The sequence below is a fragment of the Talpa europaea genome, assembly GCF_964194135.1.
Source record: "Talpa europaea genome assembly, chromosome: 14".
Classification (NCBI taxonomy): Eukaryota; Metazoa; Chordata; class Mammalia; order Eulipotyphla; family Talpidae; genus Talpa; species Talpa europaea.
Window position 1 is genome coordinate 12586856 of NC_140082.1, and position 9401 is coordinate 12596256.

Here is a 9401-nt window from a genome sequence, read left to right on the forward strand (position 1 = left end):
TGCTCCCCTCAGCAGTGTCCTTCGGTCCTTCTGCCTGCTCTGCTCCCCGCTCTGGCTCTGGTGAATTCTCTCACCCTCCCGTGCTTCTGGCTGTACCCAGTGCATGTGTAAACAAAACAAACAAACAAACAAACAAATAAATAAATAAAACATGCCTTTATTAAAAAAAAAATAAAGATTAATGAATCTTTAAAAAAAAAGGGGGGGGGAATGAGAAACTGTTCCCAAGACCCAGCCACCTCAACATGTTCTCCCGCCCTGCTGCTCCACAAGTCAGTTGTGGCAGTTGCTCCTGAGGGCCCAGCAACCACCCTTTATTCAGCTGCCCTTTTATACTTACTTCCTGGATTGTGGAACAGGCCAATCAGGTGTGAGCAATGAGCTGATTGGTGCTAAATGTTCCAATCAGCCACAGGATTAAAAACAACGCAGACTTGTGGGTGTGGCACTTGAAAGAGAATATAAGGCAGGTCGGGGGAGGGGGTTGCGGAGGAGGTGGGAAGAGAGACTGTCCCAGCCTTGGAAGAAAGAAGGGGAAGACATTGTTCTGGCCTCCAAAGAAAGAAGAAAGAAGGGCCAGAAGTTGAAAGAAGGAGGAAAAAAATAAGTATCCAGCAGCTGACCTCTGAGGAGGGAAGAGAAGATGAAGACCTCTATCAGGGTCTCTCCGGTCTGGTCTCTGACATCACCTGAAAAGAGCGCCAATGACTGGGCCTGGTGTCACAAAGAGCTGTTAACACCACCTCAGGGGGCCCAGTAGTGACCAGCACTACTGGCCAGTGCTGTCTAGCACTCCTGGTGACAAGTGGCTGGTGTTCTGCTTGTACTCCTGGTGGACACTATCTGGGTGAGACAGCCAGCCACTTGTGGCTACAGTAAACTCTTTGTTGCCCTGTTTGTGAAATAAGTCCCGTAGTTGAAAGAGCTTGAGGTCTCCTGCAATTGAGCACATGGTTGAGAAGCCACAGAGAGTGACTCGGCCTCTTGTCAGGCACTGTTCTTTGTTCGACTATAGCCCATAGGCCCCTATGTACAGGTGTTGTATTGCTATAACCCTTGACCTTGACTTTTGGTCTTTTGGCCTCTTGGGGCTCTTTGGCACCTCTCTTGTCTCAGAGCCCAGGCAGGTGGGTAGCCATTCCAGCCTATCCTGGTATCCCATCCAGCCTCCTGCCCCTACCTCCCCTGTTTCAAAACTTCTCACGGTGATAACACCGAGCTAATATTTATTGAGTACTAATAAATATGTATGCTGGGCTCTGTGCTGAGAACATGCATACAACATCATTAACTATCTGAGGCAGGGACTGAGGTAGATGACTAATAATCCACCCATTTATAGTCAAGGAAATTGAGGCTCAGAGAAGGTAAGTAATTTTCCCAATGTCACACAGCTGGGAAATGATGGAACTGGACTTTGAACATAGACAGTCTAGCTCTGGAGTCCATTAAGTTTAAAAACTGCACTGAAATCTAGGGGTAAAAGGAGTCCAGAACCAAGAAAATGTATGTCTTGGGCCTCCCTGGTGGCACAAGGGGTTAAGCACAGCACTGTGAAGCTATCCAAAGCCTCTGCAGCACAAGTTCGATCCCTGGCTGGCCAGGGATCTACCCTCATGGCACAGCAGACCTCTCCTGTCTCTCCCACTGCTCCCCTCAGCAGTGTATTTCAGTCTGCCTGTTCTGCTCCCCACTGTCTCTGAGTGAATCCTCTGGACTATACCCCAATTCTTGTATGATAAATAAATAAATCTTAAAAAAAAAAAAAAGAAAAGTTATGTCTGGCAAGGCACCTGCAGCAACACAGGTGATAAGGGGAGAACAAATCATGCAAAGGGTGAACTTTCTGGGGTTGAGGATCCATGGGGTGGGGTGAAGGTGGAGGCAAGGCCACCATTCATGAAGCAGGCTGGGAGCTGGCACTCCAGATGACTTTGGGTTCTTAGCAGCAAGGTTGGTTTATAGGTTCCCATGGCAACTGCCAAGCAATAATCTCTTTTTCCACAGTTCAGTGATTCTCTAGAAATTCGTTCCTCCTTTCTCTCACTGCCACGCCTCCCAGCCCACAGAGGCACAGTGACAGCCTCCTCTCCAGGAGAGGCTGCAGAGAAGAGAGAATGACCCAAGATTCTCTCACTGTATCAATGGAGGAGGGAAATTTGAGGGTGAGGGCAGAAGAAGAAGAGAAAGAGGGTCCTAACACCTCAAAGTTCCAATCATCAGACAGGGGAGGGGCTGCAAAGGGGCAGCTGAAAAATCTCATGGAAGCTATGAATTGTCTCCCCAGAAAAATCAAAGAAACAACCCCTCTATTGAAACAAGCAAACTGGCAAAGACTCTGACAAAATCAACTTTTTTGGAGCCTTTAGAATCTAATCCAAGATCAAAGCAACCAGGGAAATGCTTGAAGAAAAGCTCTTAAGGATAGAATTTCAGTACTTAAGGAAATCCCTGTCAGGTATCTGACTGAGCACCAAGATAATGCAGTAGGTACTTCAGTTACCACACAACACAAGGAATATGGTTTTTATTTTAACTTTTTAAAAAATTTACTTATTTATATGTATTTTGCATCATTGTTACTTTTTTAAACAATGTTGGCTTTTTTTTTTTTTGTCAAGGGTCGCCGCATAGAATTCCCTCCACCAAGGCACCCGTGCACCATCACCACAGCCCCCTGTGCTCCTTCCGCCCTCCTTCGATCCTTCTCAGCCCCCCTCCCCTGCAGGATGTCTCTGGTTTATAATTGTCTGTTTGTTTTTGTTTTGTTTTGTTACTATTTTCCCCCATGTCTAATTTGTTTCCCTTATATTTCTTCTATAAGTGAAACTATCCGATATTTTTCTTTTTCCTTCTGACTTATTTCACTGAGCATAATTCCATTCTCAGCAACATGGATGGAGCTAGAAGGAATATAATTTTTGAAAAAATAGTTTGGAAAAGTCACAAAACAGACAATTGCAGCACCCAACAATCAACAACAGTAAACTTTGGGTAAAGGGTGGGGGAATCTGATTTTCAGAGTTCTCACCTCATCAAACTCAAAATGCCCAGTTCTCCACACACACAAAAATTAAAACACAAAGTATGGAAAAGAAACAGCAAAGCATGGCCTATTCAGAGAGGGAGAAATTAATTGGAAGAAACCATCCCTATGAAGTCCATATATTGGACTTAGAGATAATGACTTTAAGTCAACTGCCCCAAATTTGCCTAAAAAGTTAGAGAAAGCCATAAACATCAGAAAAATAATGTGCAAGGAGAATATCAGTAAAGTAGAAATTATTAAAAGGAACCAAATAGAAATCATGGACCTGAAAAGTACAATAACTGAAATGAAATTGACCGGAGGGATTTAACAGAAGATTTGAGAAGGCGGATTGCGTGGATCTGCATGCTCTGCTCCCCACTCTGTTTCTGTGAATTTGAAGATAGGTCAATTGAAGTTATCCAGTCTGTGGGACAGAAAGGAAACTGAATGAGGAAACATAATGCCTGAGGAACCCACGGGACACCAACAAGCATAACAGCAGGTACATTATTGGGGGAAGGGGTCTGGGGAGGAAATAAAAGGATCAGGAAGGTTATTTGAAGAAATATTGGCCCCAAACTTCCCAACTTTGTTGAAATGCATGAATGCACATATAAAAAGTTCAGTAAACCCCAAGTAGGAAATACTCAGGTCCCACTGAGACATGATAATCAAACAATAAAAGACAGAGAATCTTGTAAGCAACAAGACAGAGGCTACTTAGCACACATAAATTATCAGTAAGATTACCAGCCAATTTCTCATCAGAAAACCTGGAGGCCAGAAGGAAATGGAATGATGTATTTAACATTCTGGAGGGAGAAATTTGTTGACCAAAAATTCTATGTCCAGCAAAATAGCTTTCAAAAAATGGAGAGATGGACATTCCCAGATCAACCAAAATGGAAGAACTTCATTGCTAATCAAACTGCCTTATAAGAAATGCCTTGTAGGGCCTCCCTGGTGGTATAGGGGTTAGTCTCAGTGCTATCACCACCATGGCCTGAGTTCACTCCCCGGCCAGGGAGGTGACCAACATATGGCACAGCAGACCTCTCCTGTCCTGCCCACTGCTCCCCTTAGCAGTGTATTTCTACTCCCCACTCTGTCTTTGGTGAATCCTCACACACACACACACACACACACACACACACACTCCTGCACCTCTGGCCTGCATCCAGTTCTTCTATGCATAAATAAATAAATTAAAAAATGTATTGTAGTCTTTCAGTCTAGAAAGAAAGGATATTGGACAGTAATTCAAAACCATGACGAAGTATAGAACTCTGGTAAAAGCAAATACATAGATAAATAGAAAAGTCAGTATTGTATTTTTACGCAGTCTATTAGCACAACAACATGAAGGTGAAAGGGGTGGAGTGGGTGATGGAGATGTATAGGACCATGTGCGGTGAAGGAGTCAGCCAGGTGGACATGGTACTAGGGAACCCAAGACCCACTGGCATTTTACTGAGAACTAGGATGTAGCCTCTGCTGGCTCTGCTCTGCATGGATTACTGAATGACTTCTGCTTCTTGCTCAACTCTCTCCTTCCAGATTCCAGGAATACCCCCTTTCCTTCCTACTTGGGGCCTGAAGGTGGTTACAGTTTCTTGGGTAGCATCCCCAGATGACGACACAATCTTGTGAGCCCCCCACATCCCGGGAACAGCTGTGTAATGACCCCTTTGTAATGAACTCTCCTCCAAAATTCCTAATCTCCTACTGATATGCTGACAGAGACACTTGGAGGCTGAGACTGCTGGCTGCTTCTCCAGCATCATTCATTCACCAATACATCCATCATTCATTCACTTGCTTGCTCACCCGCTTCTTAACTCCTTAACCACTCATTGGCGCACATATACACTCATCACCATGTCTCCCCCATTCACTGCTGAGTGGTGTTGACCCAACATGCTCCAAAAATGAGTCCAGTCCCCACCCCAGAACCAAGCTTCAAAAAGACTACCTAAGCAAGGCCCCACCTTCTAGGTCTCAGGGTCCCCTTCTGTAGAATCAGGTCATTGAATTGGGTGACAGCTGAAGGGTTCAGTCATCTATGCAAGGGGAAGACCCAGGTGAACGCGGACTTTCAGTCACACAAACCAACCCACTGGAGGAACCAGGCCTGGAGAGTGGAAGGGCCTTACTCAGAGGCAGGGTTTTTCATACCTGTGCCCCCTATTGTCAAAATCATGTGCCCTCTCTGTGTGTTGAAGGGCTGAGTGCACAGAGGCCACTGGGCCCTAACACCAGCCTGAACTGGGAAGAGCCTCACCTAGTTCTGGCTTCATTGACTGTCCCAGAGAGCCAGCCCCTCCTCCCCTGGCCTCCCAGGGCTGGGAAAAGTGTTTAATTAATAAACGTGCCTTGAAAGCAAGCTAATGTTAAAGAGCAACGTTTAAGTGCTAATTATTGTTATCATAGGCCGCTTTCCACCTCATTAAATGCATGGATTCTGTAATTGTTAGCTAATTCCCAAGGAGAAACCAAGGGCCCTCAGGTGTTAGGACTGCATGTTTCTCCAGCAATTGATCCAATTCCCAATCCTCATAGTTGCAGGCTGGTTGGTCTCAGCCTGGAGGAAGGGTCCTGGGGAAAATGTATGAGGTGAACCTGTACTTTCCCGGGTTGAAGTCCTAGCCCTGCCACTTCCCAGCTCCATGGCCTTAAGAATGTCACTTCATGTCTTTAAGTATCAGTTTTCTAGTCTAGAAAATGAGGCAAATGTTTTTGAAGTGCCTGACCCATTTTTCTCTACCCTGACCTTTGTGTTTTGTCTTGTTTTGTGGTCAGGTTTACAGAAATGTACTTACATATGACACAATTTTTCAGTGTCATATATATGATTTGATGTTTTAACAGTCATGTTTATAATCATGGGACCACCATCACTCTCATACTATAGAACACTATCATTTCCCTAGAAAGTTCTTTCATGTCCTTTGCTGTCAGTTATGTCCCTCCACCCCCATGGTACCTGGCAAACATTGCTTTCTGTGATTATGATTTCCCAGAATTTCATATAAAAATATAATCACAGAATCATTGAATCTAGTTTTTTTTTTCAGTTACCATAATGCTTTTGAGATTTATCTACATTGTTACATGTATCAGTAGTTCATTCTTTTTATTGCTGAATAGTACTCCATTGTATGGACATACCACAACTTTTTAAAAACTCATTTACCAATTGATAGAAATTGGAATTCTTTCCAGGTTTTGCTTACTCTCAATGAAGCTGCTATAAATGTTCACATATAAGTCTTTGTGTACACATATGTTTTCATTCTCTGAGTTAATACCTAGGAGTGGAATTGCTACTGGGTCACAAAGCAAATGGGTGTTGAACTTTGTTTTAAAAAAACTGCTGAATTGTTTTCCAAAGAAACTACCATTTTGCAATCCCACCAGCAGTATATCAGAGTTCAGTTGGTCACATTCTCACCAACCCTTGGTGTTGGTTGTCTTTTTATTTTTAAATATTCTAGTGAGTATGAGTGATATCTCCTTGTGATTTGAACATGCATTTCTCTAATGGTGAATAATGTATATCTTTTTGTGCACTTACTATCTCTATATTTTCTTTGGTGAAGTGTCAATTAAAATATTCTGCCTTTTTTTTTAACATTTGTGTTGCTTATCTTCTTTTTAATGATCAGGCATTGTTTGTATATTCTAGATACAAGAGCCTTATTTCAAGTCTGTGTCTTTGCTTTTCATTTTCTTAAGTGTCTTTTGAAAAACAAGAATTGTTCATTTTAATAAAGTCCAATTTATCCATTTTCAATTTGTTTCCTGTATCTTACTTAAGAAATCTTTACTTAAATTCCATCTGTTCTTATGAACCCAGGCATAATAGGGGTGCTAGCCTCAGTGAATTACATAAGTATGCTTAGCATTTCCTTTCTCATCTTGATGAAGTTTATACATCACAGAACAAGTAGAGCTGTGTCTTAAGTATCATTATTTATATGGCTGATTTCCTGGATGTTTGACAATCCCTTTATGTTTCTAAGTAGAAATTCACCTCCTTCCCTGCTCTGGACAATTTGGGTAGGTGTTACCAGTGCCTCTATCCTCCAGTGCCATGCTTCTGGTCTTACGCTTAAATATACAATGTGGATATGATCAACTAAATCCTCATTATGGTTGATAATATTTACAATCGCAGAAATATCTGACCCACAGTGAGCTCATAATTCTTAAGCAAAACCCTAAGAAGTAAGCCCCAAAACTTTGTGGTTCAACAAATGAAGTAGAAAAAGCCACTTTAAAAGATAGGGTTTCCTTGGAGCTTTCAATGTCATGTATTGAAAAGTCAGGAGGATTCTCACAGATCTCAGAGATCACATTAATTTGTAAAAGTGGTCCTAGTTCGTCACCCTTCCTCTTAGCTGTCAGCATGTGACTTTGAAGTGTCCTCTCACCCTGACTCAGGGCATGGTCATGTAATTTGCTTTAGTTGATGGAATGGTAGAAAATATGATGTAATCACACTGGAAAAATACCTGCAGGATTGAGTTTGATTTCTCTCTTGCTTATCTGCTACCTCTGCTGGAGGATGAAAGCAAAGCTCACTCACCTCAGTTGCCCACACTGAGGCCTTCCCAGATTAGCCACAATTGGTCATCCCAGACATATGAGTGAGCCCAGTCAAGATCAGTAGAACTTTCTGATCAACCAGTCCAGATAGATAAGCAAGAAACCCTAATTTTTATATGCACTGAAATTATATGATTGTTATATAGTATTATTGTAGCAAGAGGTAACTAATACACCACTCATCCCAGGAGTTTAAAAACAGGACTCCTCAGAGTTCCAGACGTGAGTATGGAGTAAGAGGTCCAAGCCCCCAACTTAGCTTTAGCTAGAACAGTGCAGGTTTTCTGTTTCATGTGTTTATTTGTGCAGAATTTCATCTGACAAATCATCTTCCCTTATAAGTTTGGAATGTTTTGAACAGTAAATATTAGAATATCTGACCCACAGTAATACATATGTGTTGTATAAATATATGCACATATATATCATTGTCCCTTATCTCACTTGATGATAGACAGTTTGAGGCCCAATTCAACAATTTAATAATGATGCCAACCAAGAACCCATATATATATATATTATATATAATATATATATATATATATAGAGAGAGAGAGAGAGAGAACTCTTGTCTTTTGATGATCTCCAGTTGTAGCCTCATGGCCTCATGGAAGATAGTTCCATAACCCCAGGCAGCAACACTGACATTTGAGTTGGGAAGAAAGAAGAAGTGATTGCCAGCCACTCTTTCTTCTCTAATGCATATTCCTAGGACCAGGGTCACATGACGACTACTAACTATAAAGAAGCAGAAAAAAAGTGTGGTAAAGAGAGAGTGAAGTATGAGTGCTTAATTGAATCAGGATTTAACTCCTGGGGCTGGTCATATTGCTGCCCAAACAAATCAGAGCTCTGTCAGCAAGAAACAGTTCAAGGATGTCTGTGGGATGTGGTGTAGAGGACTTTGGGATGGGCTGCCCCTTTCCATCAAGCCCTAACCCTTGGTTATCAGCCCCTCCAGGGACTGACTCAGCTGCAGTCAAGTAACCACATCAAGGTCATACCCTTTCTAGGTAGCCAAGGTCATGCCCTTCCCAGGCAGCCACATCCAATGGCTGATTGATGTAAGATTTAAAGGTCTGAACACTTCAGCCCAACTTGGGACAACCCCATGGGAGCATTCTCTCTCTACAGGCTAAGTTGAGATGTCACTGAGCTTGCATCGCAGCTTAACGTAGCTCTTTCTTTCGGCTTCCTTCCTCACTTTCCACATAAGTGATCCAAGGGGGATCACCTCCAGCTCAGAGCCTGCTTCACTGCAAACCCAACATGTAACAGGCAGACAACCAAAAGTTGCCACTTCCTGGAGAATCAGTTTACTCGACTAGAGAAAGGAGCAGCATTCAGGGAGAGGAGAGTTACTTTTACATAGAAAAGCAGAGTCATTTGCAAAATAGCTGTGGAAGTTTAAAATAAATAAGACGATCCCAATGTGCTTCCCCACCCAGGCTGCAAGACTGTCTTGCTAATGTCCCAGGATAGCTGTTCCCCAACATTCTGATGGACTCATGAAAATGTAGTGTGTTTGAAGAAGGCAGGTTTGGGGGCAGAGTGTTGGGTCACATTAACTCTCTACCTTGCTTATTTGGGGTGTGGATCCCAGTCCAGCCCCACCAGCATCACTTGCTCAGGTTCTATATTAGACCCATGGAATCAGAATCTCCATTGTAACAAGATACCCCAGGATTTGCAAGCACATTAAAGCTTGCCTCTAGCCAATTCCTATTCATTCTTCATTCTCTAGCCAAGTCCTTTTCATTCT